Source organism: Drosophila virilis, unplaced genomic scaffold (assembly GCF_030788295.1).
Source record: "Drosophila virilis strain 15010-1051.87 unplaced genomic scaffold, Dvir_AGI_RSII-ME tig00002473, whole genome shotgun sequence".
Taxonomy (NCBI): domain Eukaryota; kingdom Metazoa; phylum Arthropoda; class Insecta; order Diptera; family Drosophilidae; genus Drosophila; species Drosophila virilis.
The window spans coordinates 1-20,964 of NW_027212926.1; the positions used below are offsets into that span (position 1 = coordinate 1).

The 20,964-nt window shown below is 38.7% G+C and overlaps 1 non-coding gene across 1 annotated transcript; it reads left to right on the top strand.

Annotated features, from left to right (window-relative positions):
• Positions 1–8,014: 8,014 nt before the first annotated feature.
• Positions 8,015–9,035, top strand: LOC6637063 (uncharacterized). The gene is made up of 3 exons (XR_011417393.1): positions 8,015–8,086; positions 8,155–8,539; positions 8,597–9,035. It is a non-coding gene; the product is annotated as an uncharacterized protein (transcript).
• Positions 9,036–20,964: the final 11,929 nt, after the last annotated feature.

Below are 20,964 nucleotides of genomic sequence, written 5' to 3' on the forward strand. Positions count from 1 at the left end.
TGCCCGTTCTTGCTGGCATGAGCAAGGGAATGGCAGCTGATCCGCAGTTGAGGCTGACGTCTATTTAATGGGGGCAGAAATGACATTGCCGTCCCAAGAAATTACAGTGCCGTCCAATGGGCACACGTTGCGGTTGCCTCAAAATAAGTGGGTTTTTATGTCAGAGACGGCGGCGGCAAGATTGATTCCTCCAAAAATTACTTTCGGCAGGCAGACAAGAACTGGTTAAAACAGTGACCAGATCTTGACACAAAGAAATATATGCCGGTGAGGTGCTGGTGGCCGGCTGGCGTAGCGAAAGGTTTATCATCAAACGAACAAAAAAATTGATATTTCGCCCATCGGCCACTTTTAGGGTTTTCCTTTTTATTTTTTTATTTTTTTTTGTTTTTGGTTCAATTTAGTTGGAATTTAAATTCAACGAATTAAACGACTGATGCTTTTAGTTTAATTTTTTTGGTGGGGCTATGTACGAACCGCCGTAGCCAGACCTTCGATGGTAAAGAAATTTTTGAATAAAAAAGGGTTATATCCGGGACCTACAGGCTTATATAGGGTCTCAGAGCTTTTTTTCTTTCGCGGATTAGATTAAAGATAGCTGCGCTGGCAACGTGCACGCAGGCGTTTTATAGCAGCGGCATTATCATTCGCAGCTGACCGTGACAGACAAAAGCTGATCGCTATAGCGTCGTTACACAAACGCAAGCTGTTAGGATCGCTTACGCGGTTTAATTCAAATACGAAAATTGCGACCATTACACCACCCGATAATATCCTAGCGTTACACGGGTATATTAGCGGGAATTAGACTCTAATGTCCTTGGCATGAAAAGTGCCAATTTCTTTTCCTTGCTGATTTTCAAGGGAATAAAAACAATTGCCGAGCTTCTTTTTAACACGGCATTTAATAAACTGGGGAGCCAGTTTAGCATTAAAATTTTGTGAGAATTTACTAAGCGCAAAATTTCGACAGAACACCTCCTGTCCTTCACGAAAAGAAACAGGCTTGCTGCGTAAATTATCTTGAGGCGCATTGCGCTCATAGGCTTTCCTGATGTTTTTCTGAATATCTGTCCTTAGCAATGCCAACTGGTCAGACCGCAACAGGGGGACCAGCAGTTCTTCCAATAAGGACAACCCCTCCAATAATTTGTAATCGTTACCATGAGTGATCATATCCACCCCGAATAGGGCACGGTATGGAGAACACCCAATCGATTGGTGCAGAGCAGACCTTAAGGAGCATGAAATCCCTGTAATATGTTCATCCCAATGGGTCTGATCCTGTTTTAAATACGAGCGAATGGCGGCGAGTATTGAGCGGTTAACTCATTCTGCAGCATTGCTCTGCGGTGAATATAGAGCTGTATACAGATGTTCAATGCCAAGTTCGGCTAAGAAGGCATTGAACTCACGAGCTTTGAGCTGGGTGCCGTTGTCACTTATTATAGTTTGTGGCACACCAAAACAATGGAAAATTTGTTCAAGAAGAAATTTTTATATCACAGCTGAGGTGAATTTCTTCAGGGGCTGCAACCAATGATACTTGCTAAAGTGATCTAAGACTATTAACAATCCCACATGACCGCTTTTGCTTCTAGGGTATGGCCCAAGCAGGTCAATATAAAGCCTTTGAAATGGTCTGCAAGTTGGGATGTGAGCACCCATAGGTGGCCGAAGGGTATAATTTGGAGCCTTAGTTTCTTTACATATCTCGCAATTTCGTATGTATTCACGTACATCTTTAACTAATCCTGGCCAGAACAAATGTCTGCGGATTTTCTCAATGGTGTCGAGTCTACCCTCAAATGTTCGGTGCGTACATACAAAAACTTATCAACGATTTTTATGTCCGGAAACAGTAAAATTTTGGGAAAATTTGTCTTTAATTTGTACATAGCTAGCGTCCATAAATGTATCGGACTCAAGATCTATTACAGGACCCATGTCTAATTGAGCGTTGGGGAACAACTGCTTTACTACGTGCAGTTGTTCTAAAGGGTATGCAATCGACTCTGTTTCCTGCTCTTTTTCCATTGATTTTAGTTCTACAGAATTTATAATGCTTGGCGCAAGCTCAAAGGCTCTCCAAAAATCATGACCCAAATTAGATTTTGGTTTATAGAAGGAATCACATACAGTTTCAAGGACTTGGTAGCCGATATATACTGCATTTTAACTTCAAGCACTCCGATGACTTTCTGACTATGGCCATCTGCTGTTCTGACATGCGATTTAATAGGCTTAAATTCCGGCATTGCGGTAAAATCTTGCGCAAGCGTAGAACCTATGCAGCTAATATTCCCGCCTGTATCCAATAGACCAAGCTCGGTAAAGGTTAAAAATGACACTTCGGCATAGCTGCGCATATCGGCGGGATTGCAAAAACTGTCGAAACTAAAAGCTTGCTATGTTGCTTGATTTTTGATTAATAATTTTTCAAGCGCTGCGTTCGCTGAGAAATACGGGGCTTTTCTTCATAAAAAATCGTATTTCGGACATGCAAATAATTAGCTAACCGTTCATGATACGGTAAAAATCGTAATTGAATAGTTTAAGCTATTTCTAAATTGTTGGAATGAGACTTTAAATCGGTGTAGGGACCAAGCTCTTGCTTCGCTCCACAGGTACACAGTTTGTATGGGAATTAATTAGATTTTTGGGGGCATCCGACTGCTGCTGGATGCACCCTTCTGTAAGTTTTCCGAAGGTTTACGGATACAGTTTTGGCACTGGGGCTTATAAATGTTGGGTGCCCCGCAAGGCAATTTTTCCACAGATGCCCTTGCTCTTCGCAGTTCCAACATTTTAAGTTGGCATGACATCTACGAATTGCTGTGATGTCAAAGTTTGTATCTTCTGAATTTTCTACCTCCGCTTCAATAAAAGACTTTTCTAGTCCATATACTTGGCGACGGCCAATAGTCCTGGATTTTTTCATACCATCAGTCCGACAACTAAGCTCATTAACTAAATTCTCGTTCATTTGGACCAATCTACGTAGATGGCCAACTGAACTTATTAGCTGGTATAGCAGTTTATGTCGGGTTTCGGGTAATAAATTATTTTTTAAAATTTCGATTAACTCCTCCTCGTCAATTTTAATTGCAAATTTATCGATCAGTGACGCTACAGCGTCATGGAACGACACAAATGATTCCCCAGGGTTTTGCTTTCTAGCTCTTACTAGTTGCTTGCTCATAAAATCGGAGCGATAATCTTTGTACTGATGGCGAAGTGCAGTACAAAATTCAGTCCAGACTATGTGGTCTACCTGCTTGTGGTACCGCCAGTACCAGGGCTTTCACGGGCTTTGCCTAAAATTACCACATGTAAGTGCTTACAGAGACCCATAAAGTCGCTGTCTAAAGTTTCATCAGTCAATGTTTTGACTCTATATAGAAACTCTTCTACCCCTAATCCTTCGGTAGACCCATCGAAATTAAGATTCCACTTTTGCACAGTGTCAGCAATTTTTCCATTTCGGAATGACGAACTACTAGGCGACACCGAGATCGGGGTTGGCAACACTCTTGGAAAGGGTGTTGCTTGTATTTGCAGTGATGACATAACGCGAGTGATTGATTGTTTGATCATCTCCTGAATTATCCTATAGTCCACTGCCTCATTTTGGCGGATATTATTGGACTGAGTGGGTCTTCCTCTTCTTCTTACATCAGGAGCTGGTCGTGCAGGAGCGATTTCAGGTGGATTCGTGCTATTGCTAGCGTCGAGTCCTGATTGCGGTACATCACTAACATCTAATAACCTTTCTGTTGGATTCTCGCCACTCTGGGTCGGATCAGGGTTAAGAGATTTTGCTAGACTGCGCGTTACCGTTCTCCCTATGTTCGTAGGTAGAGGTGGAGCAGATTGTTTTCCTCTCGGCGAGCAATCTCCAACAACTAATTTAATTGAGGCTGGGTCAATCACAGCACTACAACTGGGACATTTAGCATGGTTTACCAACCAACCTTCCAAGCAAAGTTTATGAAAAACATGCCTACAAGGGGTGCAATAGCAAGACTGTGTATTGTCCATTACTAACTGGCATAGAACACAGTGGTTATCAGTTCTCTCTGACGACGGCTGTACATTTTGTGGGCTGCGTAAAGGCAACATGATTAATTAAATTTTTCCTGATTCGTGACATTGGTTTGGTAACATAATAGAGTAGAAGTTTTTTTCTTTTTTTTTTTTTTTTAATTTTAATTACGAAATATAATCGCCTTAATAAAAGAAGGTAATTTATCTGGTTTATTGAAACTACTTTAGAAAACGGTTTGTAACATTCAACATTTTAATCCAGTCAGAAATGTTCGGCAAGGATATGCAAAGCAGCATATGGCCAAGTTAAGGGCAACATTCTAACTATCTTTGATAGTATCGTTAATACAAAACCATTCAATCTGACTTTATAACTTTTAACTCCACGAAGACTGAGATTTACTTAACCATCCACAAGCTATCAAGTAGCAATCAGTACTGATATCTTATCAAAACATGCAGTACTCTAAAATGGCATATGAAAGTATTTCTACCTAAGCAAACCTTATCTGTTGTTTCTCCAAAATTATAAGAAAGAAAACGAGCAAATGTATGGGACCGATTGTATAGCTGGTGTTAATAACTATAGTCGTGTTTATATATAGGCACTCAACAATATAGTAAGGTCAGATTCTCGGCATAATTCAAGCTCTGAATTGTAAGCATCGTAGTCCTAATTACTATCTTGTATACTACCAGTATCTGGGCATGCGGAAGATAGACTAAATCAGTCATATCGACGTCAGCGTGCGTGGACAATAATATAAAGACTCATTTTTTTTTTTTTTTTTTATTTTTTTTTTTTTTTTTTTTTTTTTTTGTATAAATTCAACCTCGCCAAAAATGTATGTAGCATGTACTGTAGTGAAGCTACTCTAGCAATACATATCGGGTAGCAACGGTGACGGCGGTTAGCAGCCAATCTTCACAAAATAATTCGGGAAGTATTCACCGAGGCTCCTCGTGGTTGAGTTAGCATGGCAGGGCGGGATCCTCTTGCTACCTAGCTCTTTCGTGTGGGGGGGTTCTTTTTGCCATGTCTCGACCTGCATACACAATTTTATTTTAGGATCCCTACAGAATCTAAATTGGAGACCGATACTCCGAAGAAACAAACTTTCAAACAGGCATAACTTACCGAGCACTTAAAGTGCCAATACAATGGTGATAGCTTTCATTAGGGCCTATATATTCCGAAGAGGCGAAGTCTTGGATGTAAGCTGACTCTCGCGTTCGATACCCTCCCAAATGATCTTCAGTTTAAGGTTTTGAAGATCCCAAAAAAAAACAATATTCTACGACATTATACCACCAAACTTAGCAATTCATAATCAAAATCCGTAATTAATATTTATTATAAAGAAAAGCATTATTAAATGAAATTGAATCCTTCCGTTGGATAGTCTGCATCTTATTACAAGTGGCATTAATGATTCAACAATAATTCAGTAACTAAAACTAGTCAGTTAATATTTTTACAATGGCTCAAAAATTCTTCAAAATGAATTCATTTTATAAACTATTCAGTTAATATTTATTTTCTTATTGAGCAAAAAAAAAAAAAAAATCTCAAATTTTCGCTAAAGTGCATTTTAATAAATATCGAATAAGGCTAGGCAAGGAAAAAAGTGACATTAGTAAATTGAACTGAAGTGTATTCAAAAAAAGAAAAACAAATTTATTATAATATAGTCAATATAATTGTAGTTGATGGTTAATTGTATGGTTGAAAAAAAATATGGGCAACAGAAGGTTAAGCTCGAAGCGCATGGGCAAATCGGAGCGCAGCGCAACCAGCTGATCAGTGAATACGATGATACATCTTTGTGTACATCTATTTGATTCTGTTAAAAATCTTTTCTTTTAGGTTGCTTCTGTTTCAGCTAATAATTGAGCGGGGTGTAGGTAGAATCAAAGATGATAAGCATTCACCAGACTGACACGGTCATAAACATATTGATCGGAGCTAAAGCGTAATGTGAAACAGAAAGTCGAAAAACAAACTCAGCAGGTGCGCATGTCAGCAAATTGTATTTTTTTTTTTTCATTTGTTTTCTTTTGTCTTCTGTGGGGCTTTAAATTGTTTTGATCATATTATTATGGCACAGGAGGGTTTTTAAATTATGAGTACTCAGAAGATACTCTCCGAAACTAAGTGGGAAAATTCAAAAATATATAAACAAATTCAGAAATGACTTTGGACTCTACCCCAACAAGAAGGGGGATAGATTTATACTATTATTCCTTTCTATATATATAAAGATATGTATATAGATGTAAATTTTTATTTTTCCCTGCACTTGCACGCGGTTTTTTTGAGGGCCCTAATCAATGCACTTTGCACAAACTTTTGGAAGTCTCTCATAAGAGTTAATTAACAATTTTTTTACTAAAAATATTTAACAGCAATTTTCATGCATCTGCACGCTCCGGCCAACTTAATGGGCGATGTCATCTGGGCTTCTGATCAGCGGCGCGTCAATGGGGCCCAAAAGGCTACCCCCTCTTCCGGATTCCAGACTGTGGAAACGGAGCCTGCCCGTTCTTGCTGGCATGAGCAAGGGAATGGCAGCTGATCCGCAGTTGAGGCTGACGTCTATTTAATGGGGGCAGAAATGACATTGCCGTCCCAAGAAATTACAGTGCCGTCCAATGGGCACACGTTGCGGTTGCCTCAAAATAAGTGGGTTTTTATGTCAGAGACGGCGGCGGCAAGATTGATTCCTCCAAAAATTACTTTCGGCAGGCAGACAAGAACTGGTTAAAACAGTGACCAGATCTTGACACAAAGAAATATATGCCGGTGAGGTGCTGGTGGCCGGCTGGCGTAGCGAAAGGTTTATCATCAAACGAACAAAAAAATTGATATTTCGCCCATCGGCCACTTTTAGGGTTTTCCTTTTTATTTTTTTATTTTTTTTTGTTTTTGGTTCAATTTAGTTGGAATTTAAATTCAACGAATTAAACGACTGATGCTTTTAGTTTAATTTTTTTGGTGGGGCTATGTACGAACCGCCGTAGCCAGACCTTCGATGGTAAAGAAATTTTTGAATAAAAAAGGGTTATATCCGGGACCTACAGGCTTATATAGGGTCTCAGAGCTTTTTTTCTTTCGCGGATTAGATTGAAGATAGCTGCGCTGGCAACGTGCACGCAGGCGGTTTATAGTAGCGGCAGAATCATTCGCAGCTGACCGTGACAGACAAAAGCTAATCGCTATAGAGTCGTTACACAAACGCAAGCTGTTAGGATCGCTTACGCGGTTTAATTAAAATAGGAAATTGCGACCATTACAATATACTGTAGAAATTTTCATAAAGATCGGTTAGGTAAAAACCAAAGTTATATGCAACTGCGCAATTGAATGGCGAAGCAGCCTTAAGAATTTCTGTACACATGTACACACGCACATTAATGCGCGTTTGCTTTGCATTCTATCGTATACTCACGGCATGGTAATTGCGACTTTTTCCCGTAATGCTATTTAAATTCCTCTTTATACCCTGAACCCATTAAAAATGGGTATAAGGGTAGATTGTATTTGTGCAAAATGCAAGGCAGAAGGAAGCATCTCCGACCCCATAAAGTATATATATTCTTGATCAGCATCAATAACCGAGTCAATCTACACATGTCTGTATGTCTCTCTGTGGTATGTATGAACGCAAGAATCTCAGAGCCTATAAGAGGTAGGCTTGAAATTTTAGATGTAAATGTACTCGGTTTCCAAGCAATCGATAAAAATCGATATCGACATCCTGTTTTTTGAGCAATTTTGGTAAATAATAAGGAATAGAGTCACCAAACTTGACATAAACATAGCTTCTAAAATAGAAAATATATATATGCATTTAGTGTTAGAAGAAGACAGTTCAGGGTATCCCCTAGTCGGGAATTCCGGACTAGAACCTTTTACTTGTTTTCATTTGTTTCTATTTTTGTTACCGGTCTATCTCTTCCATAATGAGTAAATTATGTGGTGAATATTTGCATATGGTTTTTGTGTGTATTGATATGGTATTTAAACGGTCTCACCAAAGTATGAATGTCTTTTACTATATGTATTTTTAATTAATATTGTAAGTAATCTATTTATAATATTTTCAGGAATATATCGGTATATCCGCCGCAACGGGAGAAAAATTATGATGACCCCGAGAACACTTAAAGAGTCTTTAGCAGCAAAAGAATATTTTGACAGATTAATAGAAGAAGCGCCACTTAAGCAATCTACTTTTCCAAGTATACTGGAACTTTTTGATCTGTTAGATAAATATCAGGTGGAGATACCAGAAGAAATACGGCTACAAGTGGAAGGCTTGCAGACAGCTTGGCAGGATTATCTGAGAAAGTTAGGAGAAGCTGATGAAATGCTTGACAATAATCGTGATGAATTTAAGAAGATATTATTACATCAAGCCGAAAAATTTAAAATGATCCTTAAAGAATTCCTAGATGACTTTTATCTAAAGCTGCCGACGGCTGCCAACATGTAAAACTAATCAAATTATCCTTATTTTCGCGAATCACTAATTAATTAATTTTACAGTAATCCAAAGATAGCTCTTAAATTTCTAAAAATTATATCACTGAAGGTGGAGGACTGTTTCAAGTTTGAGGAGAGCCTTAAAAGCGATTTATCTGTTTTTAATGTGAATCAACCTGAAAGCTTAGATTTGCGTAAACTAGACACAGAGGTAAAAATCGTTCAGAATATTTGGCAGCTTATTCTCGACTGGCAAACTAGCTGGGATAATTGGCGAAAAGGTAACTTCTGGAAAATTAATATTGATGAAATGGAGGATAAGGCCCTAAGTTTATACAAGGAATTTAGTATGTTAAACAAAATGTATTATGATCGCCATTGGGAAATGTTAGAAGTAACAACAAAAAGTATAGACAGTTTTAGGCGGACTCTGCCATTAATTACTGCATTGAAAAACCCAAATATGCGCGAACGACATTGGAGTAGAGTGCGTGGTGTAATGCAAGTGTAAGTATACTATTTATTTATATTATTGTCCATTTGCTTGAAATTGCTAACACGTTCTCAAGAGATATGGTCAAAAAGACAGACGAATCAAATGATATAAATCTTCAAAGAATTCCGCATGCTTTGATTTACATTTTGTTATATTACATGATCTCTAGTGGTAATCCAATGTCAAAAGTGTTTCAAACTTTTCCTAGTTAAAGTTGTATGAAATTAAGTGTAAGATTGACAAAAAGGTCTGTGAATTATGATGGCTATACAAATAGAACAGAAGGGTCGGTCTTATTAGCTGTTTGGATCCCACGGCATAGGTCACATTTTTGGGAATCCTTACGACAGCCTCTATTACACTTTACCAAGTAATGAAAACCTGCAGATAACATAATCTGCCAGAGGAATACGATTTTTTATTGGTTATTTAGGTTCCATTTAGAGGAAAGTTGCGCCAAATATTATGGAGTCTTTGCAGCCCATTTGGGCTAAAAACTCCATACGTGTCTGACACACATGCTTTATAATTATGGCGTTCTTGCAACACATCGAAAGCCAGTGATAACCGCTTTTCGTTCTTGCAACGCAACGAATACCAGATATAGGCGCTTTTACTTCTTGCAATGCTTTTCTCGTGTCCCTTAACGACTCAGCCGCCAAAGAGCTGCTTGAGACAAAAGGCAGAATAAACAAGAGGTTCTAGTCGGGAGCTCCCGACTAGGGGATACCCCCTGGCAGGGCTCGAATTTGCAACTGACCGCATTACATACTGTCGACTCTACTCAACAGCCACACCAGCAAAAAAAAATAATACTTTCCCTGGTAGGGCTCGAACTCGCGACAGACGGCACTTCTTGCTATGCCTCTACTCAACAGCCACACCAACAATTAAGTACTTACGATAAAAAAAGGAACTAAAATAACATGACAAAAAAAAGATGCAATTACCATGCTATTAGAATGCGAAGCAGACGCGCATGGATGTGTGTGTGTACATGTATACAGAAATTCTTAAAGCTGCTGGCCCATTCAATTGCGCAGTTGCATATAACTCTGGTTTTTCTTAACCGATCTTTATGAAATTTTCTACAGTATATCTTATTGTATCATAGAATATTTGTGTATTCTGATAAAATCAATTGCATTAAAATTGTGGTTTAAATTGGTTGGCAATAAAAGTTTGGTTATTAACTTGATTTATAGCTCTGTTGTGGTAGCGGGGAGGTGGCGATAGGTATGAAATGAAAGATAGTTGAAATATCTATAATATTCTAGAAGCAACATATCATGTTTGGTGGCTCTAGCTCTTATTATTTACGCAATTTGCAAAAAAAAACAGTATGTCGATATCGATTTTTATCGATTGCTTGGAAACAGAGTAAGTTATCGATTATCGGAAACAAACTCGATCTGCGCGGGAACCAGGAGCATCTACATCTAAAATTTCAGTCTCTAGCTCTCATAGGTTTTGAGATCCTTTGCCTCATACATACGGACGGACGGACGGACAGACAGACGGACATGGCTAGATCAACTCGGCTATTGATGCTGATCAAGAATATACATACTTTATGGGGTCGGAGATGCTTCCTTCTGCCTGTTACATACATTTGTATTTTGCACAAATGCAATATACCCTTATACCCATTTTTAATGAGTTCAGGGTATAAAAAAACACATCGAATACCCTGCTGCTCCAGTGCCAGGTATGACAGAGTAATTTAACTGGTAGTTACCATGCTAGTCGTTTGAGTGTTTCTCTCTCTCTCTCTCTCTCGCTCTCTTTCTCTATCACTCACCTTGAGTGATTCGAATTTACCACAGAAGGAACAAGAAGAAAAGAAAAACAGAAGTATTTTTTAGACTTTTAAACTTTAGACCTTTTTAAATGCCTTTCAATATTATGTTTTGAACAAAATACTTTAATCCCAGAACTCACAAAACATCGGCCCTGATCAGCTATAACACGACTTGGCACACCTAACTGACAATTGACTGAATGAAACTTTCGGTATTTATTTTCAGTCTATTGTAGTGTGTATATGCCTTCAAAAGAACACCCTATATTCAAATATAAAGTAAGCGGAAGTTTGTTGCACACAATAACAATAACTTTTATGTTTACTCTGCATATCCCAGGCTTCGTCTGAGCGCATTTCATAAGCAATATATATATGCTCCCTAACACAGACACATGCAAGCTACACACTTTTTCTCTCTCTCTTTGCAGCTGTTAATCAATAACAGCATAAGCATATTCATGTACACATAGGTTAAAAATGAATCTTTAAGCAGAAGTAAACATATTCTAAACGAGAAAGAAAGGCTAACTTCAGCACTCCAAAGATCTAATACCCTTGCAGGCCCAACCATTTCATAATGCTTCTAGTGCTTTGCCCTTATCTAAAAAGCACTGGGAAAATAGTTAATGCCAAGTGTGGTTAAGATATCTTTAATCAAAAATCAGTTTTCGACCGATCGTTCCAATAGTGCATACATATGATATAGTAGTCCGATTCATATAAGATTTTGCAAAAATTAAGGGAGCATAGTGAAATCTTTAAATGCCGTGCTTAATCAAAATATCTAGAATGACATACAACAACATAATTTTCGACCGGTCATTCCTATGGCAGCTATGTGATATATTGTACCGATCATAATAGGATTTTGCATTTTTATGAGAAACATATATATTTGCCGATTTTGGTCAAGATATATTTAAAAAAAAATTTTTTTTTATGAAACTTAATTTTCGATCGATTGTTCTTATGGCAACTATGATATAGTGTTCCGATCCAGCTAGTTTTGACATATGTGTTGCGTGCAATCGAAAAAGGGCCTTTTGCCAAGTTTCATTAAAATAGCTTTACAACTTAGAGACCTGTACGCATAAAAAACAGACAGACGGATATGGCTATATCAACTCGGCTGTTGATGCTGATCAAGAATATGTGTACTTAATGGGGTCGGAGATGTGTCCTTCTCTGCGTTACACATTTCACAACAAGATTATAATACCCTCTGCAAGGACAACTTTGCAGAACAGTACTGACGTTCTTCTGCCTAAAACAATCACTGTGTTATAAATCAAATCACTTCATTTAAATTGTCACGTGGCAACCGTGAAGCTATACAAGCAGTAGCTATAACTCAGCTGAAGTAGAGAAGAGGAGTTGGATCGACCTGGAGCTGGAGCTGGAACTATTGGACCGCATAACCAAATAATTACTGACTAAGTACAGGGCATGAGCTTTAGGACAAAAACTAAGCCCAGACGCAAAAGGCATTAAGGAGCAAAGCAGATGTAGAAAGTGTGAGATAATAAGACTCGTATACAAATGCAAAAATCGCCTCCCATGGGACACTGCAGTCAAACTAAATGACGAACTCCAACATCTTTAGTCATTCTTAAAGTCAAAGAACGAGCTCTATCCCTCAGAAATACAAGAAAGATACCAGCACGCCTGTTATTCAAAGCTCGCTGTTTCATATCCTTCTTCGCTTTCGTAATTTCCCAATCGCCCTAACAGGAGATATTGGAAAAATGTATCGCTGCGTACGCGTTTCAGCACCGGATGATTTTCTCCAATGCATTCTATGGCGAGACTCGCCAGAACAGGATTTTTAAGCTGGATACAGTTACATACGGAACAAAGCCATCTTCAATCCTCTCTATCCGTGCTATGCATTAGCTGTCTATGGATGAGGAAACTAATTTTCCATTTGGATCTCGGATTTCGCGGCGTGACTTCGACGTTGATGACCTCATTTCAGGGGGTGATTCAATTCAAGAAGCAAAGGAACTTCTTAATCAGACGGCCGGGAATCTTGGCAAGTGGGGGCTTCAAGTTGCGAAAGTGGTGCTCAAGCAATTCTGCTGTACTGAAAGGGATACCCGTAGAGGACAGAGAATCTTCCCTAAAGTTTGATGATGGTAGCGACATCATCAAAACTCTTGGACTCGCTTGGGACTCAGCGTCGGATCGATTGTTGTTTTCGTTTTCGTCCATTCAGCAGAGATATAAACCATCCACAAGGTCAATACTATCGACCATAGCTCGCTTGTATGACCCGCTTGGACTCATAGGGCCGGTAATTGCCTAGGCTAAAATCTGGAAGGAGAAGCTTGAGTGGGACGAGAGCTTGCCATCATCACTGGCAACAGCTTGGCATGATCTTTGCTGCAGTTTTGAGAAGGCACAGTTTCTTAAATTTCCTCGACTCGTGTCAATACCTGCAGCAGAGTTAGAAGTTCACGGTTTCTGCGACGCCAGCATCGAAGCATATGGGGCCTGTGTCTACGTCCTTTCTCGACGAACATCAGCCAGTTGTCAGCTGTTGTGTTCCAAATCGCGCTTAGCTCCTCTAAAAACAATCACAGTTCCAAAGCTAGAGCTCTGTGGTGCCGTCTTATTATCTAATCTCATGCGTGAGATATCTAAAATGAATCTGTTCGATGGAAAATTCTACTGTTGGTCGGATTTTTCTGTATGCCTTTCCTGGATAAGGACCGAGCCCTGCAAGCTCAATGTGTTTGTGGCTAATCGCGTCACAGCAGTTCAAGAGCTAACTAATGGCATGGAATGGCGTTACGTGCCTACTTCACTCAACCCGGCAGATATACTCTGGAGAGGATCTACGCCCAGTGAATTAGATCAATCCTCACTGTGGTTCAACGGCCCAGAATTTCTAGTTAAAAATCAATTGGACTGGCCTGCTTCTTGCTTGTCAGAAAGGACAGAACTCGAACTTAAAAAAAGGGTCCTTATTGCGTCATCTCCCTTCATTGATATAACTGTCACTTGTAAATACGTCAACTCATTTGATACAATGCAGCGTATATTCGGATATATTTATAAATTCATACACAGAAGCAGGCATCCTGGACTAACAGTGTCTTGTATACAACATAGGACCCAACTCTTACTAAGGCTCGTCCAGAGGGCACACCTGTGGGAAGAAATCAAATCATTGCAATCGAGAAGAGTTGTTAAACCGTCCAGTTGTATCGCATCACTTAACCCTTTTTTGGATGATTTCGGATGATGGGCGCTTGAAAAATTCTTCGCTGGATTTCGAAGCTCGCCCTCCAATAATTCTCTCGTGTCACCACTCCATCACAAACTCAGTCATCATACGGTTTCACAATCGGGACTTACACGCTGGTCCACGGGCACTTCTTGCTCATATTCGGTTGCAGTATTGGCCGATTGGTGGAAGGAAGACCGTATCCAAGGTGGTTGGAAAATGTGTGAGATGCTTTCGTGCCAAGCCTCGATTAATAGAGCATATAATGGGTGATCTGCCCAAAGAACGTTTGACTGCTTGTCGAGCCTTTGAAGTCTCTGGAGTTGACTATTGTGGACCATTTTTCTATAAGCCAGACGTACGAAATAAAGCTCCAGTCAAATGTTACATGGCTGTCTTCGTATGCTTCGCGACTAAAGCGGTTCACCTGGAACTGGTCAAGGATCTATCGACAGCTTCTTTCTTGAATGCGCCCAAGAGGTTTATATCGACTCGAGGCAGGCCATCTCAGATATGGTCGGATAACGCTACCAACTTTGTCGGCGCCAAAAAAGAGCTTCTGGATCTTAAGGGTTTATTCATAAGTCGTAATCATATTGAGTCAGTGCATAATTTTTGCATGGCTGATTCCATTGATTGGAAATTTATACCTCCTCGTTCACCGCATTTTGGCGGCCCTTGGGAAGCAGCAGTGAAGACAGCGAAACATCATTTTTATCGTGCTGTTGGATCTTGTGTTCTCATCTTCGAAGAGTTTCGCACCCTAGTCTGCCACATAGCATCGATAATTAATTCCAGGCCATTGTTTCCACTTTCAGAAGATCCAGCAGATCTAGATGTGCTCACTCCAGCTCATTTCTTGATTGGTGGACCCAGCTCATCGTTCTTTGAACCTGATGTGACGCACCTTCAATTCAATCGTCTGGATGGTTGGCAACGCGTAACGTACCTCCAACAACTGTTTTGGTCTCGCTGGCGTGAAGAATACTTAACACTGCTTCAGCAGCGCTCCAAATGGCGTACTCCGAAACCAGGCCTGTGCGTCAACGACATAGTGCTCGTAAAGGTGAAAATCTGCCGCCTCTAAGGTTGCCACTGGCGAGAATTACAGAGTTATTCGTGGGAAAGGTTGGAGTCGCTCGAGTATCCATTTTGCGCACCGCAACAGGAGAAACGAGAAGAGCTGCAAACAAGCTATGCCTATTGCCGATCAGGGAATCTGTTGAAAGCCCATGCCTTCCAACGGGGGGAGAATGTCTGGTTACGCAGCCAAAACAACTGGAGCGACCTCGCAACTGATAAGAGCAGCATCTTAATTTTATCTTATAATACTCGCTCTGCAAAGCAAGTGCCTAAATTTCGCTCTTAAGAATTCATTTACATAGAGCTGCCTCTCTTCGCTGTATTGCCCTAGCTTTACTTACCCATCGGCCACTTGCATTACTCAAAATTATAACTAATAATTGTCTCTTCGCTAAAATTGGCACGTACTAATTCGGGTTCGCTTGCCTATATATAAACTATTGTTCTTAAATAATAAGCACAGACCAATTCGGGACTGCCTGATTCTCGTAACTTTAAGAAATATAAAAAAATTTTGAACACAAAAAATAAATAGTTAATTATTTCTATTTGTGAAAGCTATTGAAAAAGCTCAATAGCGCAACAGTCATGTTTTAGTAATTTTGGGTTAATTCAATTTCTGTTTTGTCTTCTTGATCTAATATTCCAAATAAGTATTTATATACTGTTCCTACTATGTTAACTAAACCTCTTTTGCTGCGTTTGGCTATATTTAAGCCGTTTATTTCTCTGTTTAATTTTTCTACTAGGTATTCGATTTGTATAAGGTTATTGAATTCTTTACTTTGTTCAATTAAATTGTTAAAAGTTTCTTCGGTTTTTGTTATATTAACCGATAGCCGTAATGGGCTTTGATAGGATTAATTTCAATGATAGACAAAGAAGGGAAGAACAACACTCCTTGGAATATTGTCCGGCCCAGGAGAGTAAGAGGATTCTAAAGAGTTTATATCTAATAGGAGAGAGGAGTGTGAAATAATGGGAGGAGGTATAGAACTAGCGGAGGAAATAGTATAAGGGTAAGAATTAGTATTAGGACAGACTGAAGAGTAAGTTGATTGGAAAAAATTAGCAAAGAGGTTAGCATAATCAGTCATTAATAGCGTTATCCATACCAAGAGAGAAAGAAGACGGCAAACTTGAAGATTTGCGCTTCAAGTTTACAAAATTATAAAACTGTCTCGGATTTTGGAAATTGCCTTTTTCAACGAGTTAGACAATTCTCATAGCATTGAGAATTAAGAAGAAAGAAGCTCGACTTGGCTATGGAATATTTAGCAAAGTCTGTATACGAACCAGACTTTTTAAGCTTTTTATAATATTTAGTTTTTACATTTTTTAGATTTGATAATCTGGCAGTAAACCAGGGTGGTTTTGAAAAAGTAGTCGAAGGTATTGACTTAGGAATACGCACATCTAAGAGCCAGCTTAGGGTGATATGAAAAAATTAATGGCAGTATTCATATCAACCGAGTCATATAAGAAAGACCAATCGGTTGCACTTGAGTCGTCCGATAATTTCTATACAAAATAAAGTTTTTTGAGAAAACAATCAGATATGGTTGAATTTAACCATGTTTCTGAATATGCTATTATATCCGACTCAGCGACGCCCGCTTAATAAGCACCGTGTTGCAGCAATTGATCATCGATCAAACGATGTGCGGCCTTTATGAATTTGGAAATATTCAATCAGCATTACTTAACCTTATTAGATAGTGGGGCACCGAAAAGCGTGATTGTACGGAGCTTAGCGAAAAAAATTCTCGATACGATGTGAGAACCGCAGACGGTTGAAGACAACATGTTGTAGGTTCCATTTCAATTCCAATCGTTTATAACTATCGAGGAAAACGTTATCTGTGGAATAGATTTCTGGAGAGCTTTTGGCATTTCAGTACATCATTCGAAGAGGGTTGGTAATTATTTGTGCCGTTAAATTACGCTGAAATGTTATGAAAGCAGCACATGATCAACCAACATCCGCGCATTGTGGGATGGCCAAATGTTTGGACTGTATTCGCAGACATTTGTACTGGCCGAACATGATGGTTGACGTACGCGAGTACATCGCCACTGCGAACTCTGTCAAACGTCGAAAGTTCCTATTCGATGCCTCAAGCCAACCATGGGAAACTAAGGGGTTAATGCTGCTTTGCGCACATATATTCGGTCCGACAAAAGTAAATGGGATGTATACATTAGTGGTATAAATAGTTCGTTTCGAAACACCATACACAAGTCTATTGGAATTTCTCCATCCTTCGTTCTGTTTGAGCAAAATATGATTAAGCACGGCAATGATTAAAAGTTGCTCAAAAGCCTGAACATGCTGAATGAAGGGCAATTAGAAGTCGATCGAGGAGACGAATTTCCATTAATAATTCGTTCTAATATTCAAAAATACATGGATAAGGCATATGAAAAATATTTGTGAACGTATAACTTACGCACACGTCTTCGTTCTTTTGAAGTCGGAAAAATAGTAATAAAACGCAACTTCGTTTTAAGCAATTTGGCTAAGCACTTCAACGCAAAAGTTGCACCAGTTGGAACTAAAGCACGAATCAAACGAAAAATTGGTAATTGTATATATTTGTTAGAAGACCTCATGAAAAAGAACTTGGTAATTACCATGCTAAAGACATTTGGGAATGTAAGTAATCACCCCTTTTTCAGCTTTTATATTTGTATTAGTTAATCCTTTCGATTAAACCTGCGTTGTGATGGGGTGATAAATTTTATTTCTGTAAACATAAACATACATTGCCATTGGCATGATCAGCTGATCGCAATCAACTTCAATGGCCAGCACTGCACCAACATTTATGCAATTACATATGATCAGCGTGGGTTAATAACATAACCTGCGTGACCATGACCTATGTTAATGACGCCGTTGCGAATGAAAATATAAAGTCTTGGGTGAAAGTTTCTGGAGATAAGCTTTGAGCCTCGCTTACCAATAGTTCTTAATGCACGCACAAGCAGGCCAACGTGACCACGTATTCGACCCATCGATTCCCGGACATTCTTGAGCGCAGATCTGGTGGATAGCTAACCAGTGCGGACCCTCACTCGGATTTACAACATCTGATATAATTGTTAAACGGCATACTGGCCGTAGGTATAAGCGAAGGGCATAAGTATACATTAAATTTAAATTTGCAATTCTCTCCGTTTTTATCGCTGACATTGTCTTTCGATCCTGATTTAGCATGTTTATGTCGCTGACTACTATATTTCTACGTTACGTAGTTCAATTAAGAGTCGACAGCACATCGTCGTCGTCTACAAGCCTGCTGACATCGTTGGATCATACTAAAGTAGTGAGTACTGTGTGAAAGAACAAAAGGTAATAAACCAACTTATCAATTGTTTGAATCGCGGTTATAGTCAGCGGGTGTACTCCTAATCAGCCTTCTTAATTACAGATAATTTTTGTGGATCATTCAGATTAGCAGTGATTTAACTTAATATTAGATTCCAAGTGTAATCTCATGCATGTGTGTTTTTGCCCACATTGAGCTTAGTTTTATAAAAAAAAAAATAAAAAATATGTTGGTCTTTCCAAGTATATTGAAGTACGATCATGAATTTAAATCTTCTTTGAATACAATTATATGATAAAATGAAATATTAATTCCTTTTTGGGCACCTTAGGTAAATAACATCGCATATAAAAGGGTAGTTGCAATGACAATCGCAGATGCAGCTACAGGTAGGGTGGGTGAAGACTGGGGGTAGCCAACATCTTAGCTCCTCGGCTCTATATGATATATTCTTCTTGCAGATCGTAGTCGCATCCTATATATTGTGGTATTCCGTCATACGTTAACTCTGTCTACTTTTTTTTTCTTTATTATACTTGACGCGTCGAGTGTGTTAGGTCAGAACCCGCAGACGGAGTACGCTCCCAATGCACAACACGAGTGTTAGGCGAGACGCGCCCTGTGTAGCCGTCGTGTTCGTTGCACCGGTCACTACCGGTGTATATTTAAGCTCACTTAAAATTAACCAAATTATATTTTCGTAATGAAATTGTTGATCGATTGAAGCTACTCATCGCCTCACAAACAGCTGGTCATAGTAATCATAACAATGAGATAATTTCAATAGTTGCAGAATTTCCGGAATAAATGTATAAAAGAGAAAAATATTTGTAGTTAACTTACAATATTAAAATTAAAATATATTATACAAATCAAAAGAGGATTTGGATCTTCTCATACATAATAAAGTTGACGAAGTAGATAAATCTAAAGCTAAAATTGAAATTACAAAACTGAGAATTAATTTATATAATAATACGATTTTTGGAAAACTTGAAGAAAATAATATAAGTTTGGAGAAAATCTTACAAGAATCAGAGAACTATTTGTGTACGTATATTAATAGTGAATATAATGAAGATATCATCGAACGCTCAAAATATTTACCGGATTTGTACTACAAAAATTTTTAAATTTTCCCAACAGCATATATATTGGAACACTTTCAAGCAACGCCACTTAAAGGAGGATACTAGTTAAGAAGGTAATAAAGAAAAATGGTGATAAGGTATATGATAAATGGTTAGGGTTCTCTGATGAGCACAGCTCCTGGATACATAAAAATGTTATATTTTATATTTTCCTTCTTTCACCTTATCTGCACGTTCACTCTCACGGCCGTTAAATGCTAGGCATCGCCCATTCTTATATTTTTTGAATACAGCAGAATTTGTAATGTGGATCTACTGAATACGGTATTTATACATCTTCCTCACTGAAGTTTAATAGTAATATTTTAATGTAACTCCGTTTAGCTATCTCTGTCTCTCTCTCTTTCAATTTATATACAATTTCATAATAAAACAAGTAAGAGGATCTAGTTGGAGCTCATGACTAGGTAATACCCTGAGCCCTCTTACTCCAACACCAAATAAATTTGAAACGCGAAAGAGAGGCTATCTTCGTCGTGCCGAAGACCTAATTCTTATAGTGCTTTGTCCGTATCTAAGAAGCGCAGGGAAAATAGTTAATGCAGAGTATGGGCAAGATATCTTGATAAAAAAATAAATGTTTTTCGTCAAAAACCTAGTTTTCGACCCATCGTTCCTATGGCAGCTATATGATATAGTAGTCCGTTATAAATAAGATTTTGCAAATATGAAGGGAACATAGTTAAATCTTTGAATGCCGTGTTTAATCAAAATATTTTGAATAACAAAAAATTATACATACATCGACTTAATTTTCGACCGATCGTTCCTATGGCAGCTATATGTTATAGTGGTCCGATCTTAATATGATTTTGCCTATATATGAGCAGTATAGTAAAACTAATAAATGTCAAGTTCGGTTAAGATATGTTGAAAAACAAAATTTTTTTTCATACAATGGTCCGATCTTCATAGGATTTTGCATATAAATAAGGAGCATAGCTGGTTATGACTTATGTACTACGTGCAACAGAAAGAGGGACTTCTGCAAAGTTTCATTAAGATAGCTTTAAAACTGAAAGACTAGTTCGCGTAGAAACAGATAGACGGACGGACCGACATGGCTATATCGACTCGGCTGTTGATGCTGATCAAGAATATATATACCTTATGGAGTCGGAGATGTCTCCTTCTAAGCGTTACACATTGCACGACAAATTTATAATACCCTCTGCAAGGGTATAAAAAAATCAAGAAGGAAAGGCTATCTTCGGGACGCCGAAGATCTAATACAGTTGCAGAACCAAGCTTTTCATAATGCTTTTAGTGCTTTGCCCGTATCCAAGAAGCCCAGAGAAAATAGTTAATGCCGAGCTTGGGCAATATATCTTGATAA